A 2,856-nucleotide genomic window follows, 5' to 3' on the forward strand; every position below is an offset into this window, starting at 1 on the left:
ATAGAACTGCAAGGAGAAATTCCACTATTATACTTTGAAACTATATCACCCCTTTCTCAAAAGTAGATAAACTCAGCAGGCAGAAAATCAGAAAGGACATAGCCAAACTCAACAGGATCATAGAAACTAATTTATGATATACTTATATATTTGCTTTTTAGTTGATTAAATAAGAAGATCCACGGCGGACCTAATAACTACTGAAATGTAAAAGTAATGATGAGTGGGGCCGGCCCGTGGCTCACTCGGGAGAGTGCGGTGCTAATAACACCAAGGCCCCGGGTTCGGATCCCATATAGGGATGGCCGGTTAGCTCACTGGCTGAGCGTGGTGCTGACAACACCAAGTCAAGGGTTAAGATCCCCTTACCGGTCATCTTTAAAAAAAAAAAAAAAAAGTAATGATGAGTGTAAGCCATATTCTGAGATATTTGGACAACTATAGTGTCATATGTGACTTTATTAATGACAAAGTCATAGGTATTGCTGTTGCTACTGTGATGTGTTGCTTACATTCATAATTGAAGAAAATGCTAAATTCAGTTAGAGGTTAATGAAAATAAAGGTGTATTTTTTTTCTACTCAAGTGCACTCCTATCTGAATTTTACCCATAGGAGCTGGGAAGGGGTGTCCCTGCATGCCAGGTTAAGAGCTCCTTTAGATATTCACTATCATACCTAATTTGGGATTCATAATTTTGTAATCATTTCTTTAAATAGGTCCTCCCAAATTATATCAGCATTAGACCCTGTAAGACCTGGATCTATCTTCAAAATACACCAGGAGACAACCACTTCTCACCGCCTTCATGGCCCACACCTGGCCCGAGCCACGTGGTCCTTCACCTGGACGGTCTGAGACCTGCCCAGCTGCTCCCACCCTCCATTCAGCAGGCGGCGTGAGCCTTTAAATGCCGTCATGAGCTCAGTCGTCATCATTGGAGTGGGCTTTGGGTTTCCCTCCCTCTGCCCCCGCCCGCCTTGGCCCTGGGTCTGGCCCAGCCGCTCTCCCTGACCTCTTCCCCTTAACCAGCCCCACAATCCCCAAATTCCCCCCCTTCCCCCTCACCCCCATGATTCTGCTGTCGCCTCCAGGGCCTGGCGAATGCTGTGCAGGTGGGGACGGCTGCGGCTTCGGCAGTGGCCGCTGCCATCCCTGCAGGCGGCAGCCGCGACCCCATCCCACAGGCCTCGTTGGCCTCCCCAGGACGGCCCCTGAGTGGGCCGAGCTGGCCTGGTCACAGGTGACGTGGCCGGACGCACTCCTGAGTGAGCCGATTCCCTGCGCTGAGCATGCACGGGGCAGGTCATGGAGGTGGCCGCAGCAGCCTGTAGGAACAGGGATTACAGGTGCACAGGTGCGGCTGAGGGCCTCCAGCCACGGGCCGCACCTAAGAGTGGCCTAGGTTTCAAGGACCCAGACCTGGTGTTCCAAGTGGACATGCACGGTGAGGCATCCTCCCAGCTGACCAAGGCAGAGGTGCTGGCCTGCCTGCTGGACTCCCTGCCGGCTGGTATGAGCAGGGCCAAGATAAGCCACTGGCACTCACCAAGGTGCAGGTGCAGAAGCTGCTGAAAGTGCGCATGGACTCGGACCGCTGGAGCCTCATCTCACTGTCCAACAAGAGTGGCAAGAACGGGGAGCTCAAGTTTGTGGACTTGGTGAGGTGCCAGTTGGAGTTCAGCCTAGACTCCTTCCAGATCATCCTGGAGTCCCTGTTGCTCTTTGGCCAGTGTCATCCACACCCATGTCATAGGCCATCTACCCAAGGGTGATAGGCAAGAACTTGTACAGGGTCTTTGCCGAGGCCCTGGAGCATCTGCAGCACCGTGTCATCGCTACATCCACAGTGGTGGCCTCCTTAAGTACTGCTACCTCCTGGGCTTCTGGCGTTGGCATGCGCCCCTGCAATGCTACCTGTGCTCCCGCTTCTTCATCAGAGCAGCAGTGTTACCAGGAGGCCCACTTTGGTGGGACTGATGTGGCCTGCTGTTATGCCTGCCTGGTGATGCTGCACCTGCTGCAGTGGGTGGTCAAGGAGAGCACTGTGTGCCTCATGAACTGTGAGTACCACTAGAAGCGGGACCACATTGCCACGGAGGTGCTGCCATTGCTGCCCTGGCCTGGTACTCTCCAGGCCCCAACAGGGTTATGCCAGCCACTGGGATGCTACTGTCAATTACTACATGACCCCTGTGCAACTTTTGCTGGCTCAGCCCACTCCTCCTATCCCACATGGCCGCCTTGTAACTGACTCAGACCCAGAAGGAGCATGGCCTCATCGGGTGGGGTAGGGCCTCTAGAAGTATGTGGAGGACTGAGCAGAGACAGGCAGCTGGTGCCAGGTGGCCCAGCCCTGCTGCAGAGTTGCACCCGTGATTGAACAGAACAGACTTCCCTGAGTGAGGCCCTTGTGGGCTTAAGGCCAAGCTGGGGCTCTTGGCAGGAGGGCCTCTGGTTATTGCACACACTTTTGGACAGGCATGACTGTGGGGTGCAGAGACCATTTTTCTCAGGAGTTGATTACCTTCAAAAGACAAAGCGAATTTGGGTTGACATCCACTGCCTAGAAAGAGTCTTTCTGACTAGGGCCAGCCCACAGTGATCCCAGCAGTCTCTGTGGGCCTGTAGCCCACACACTGGCTAAAACATACAATACACTGTTGTATGTTTGGGGACTACTCAGTTTGAGTCAGGCTGGGCCAGTTAATAGGCCTGGTGGTCCAACCCAGCTAATCACTGGGAGAGGGAAACTGAGGCAAAAGGCAGACACCTGTGTTTGGGGAGGGATGGGTTTAGCCCAGTCTCCTGAAATTCATACCCCAACCTGTGAAGCCTTCCTCTTGAGAGCTTGAG

At 53.3% G+C, this 2,856-nt stretch overlaps 1 pseudogene; it reads left to right on the forward strand.

Moving 5' to 3' along the window:
• The first annotated feature begins 1,072 nt into the window (after positions 1–1,072).
• Positions 1,073–2,077, forward strand: LOC103589222 (annotated as a pseudogene).
• The last annotated feature ends 779 nt before the right edge of the window (positions 2,078–2,856 follow it).

The sequence above is a fragment of the Galeopterus variegatus genome, unplaced genomic scaffold (genome assembly GCF_000696425.1).
Source record: "Galeopterus variegatus unplaced genomic scaffold, G_variegatus-3.0.2 Scaffold662, whole genome shotgun sequence".
NCBI classification, from domain to species: Eukaryota; Metazoa; Chordata; class Mammalia; order Dermoptera; family Cynocephalidae; genus Galeopterus; species Galeopterus variegatus.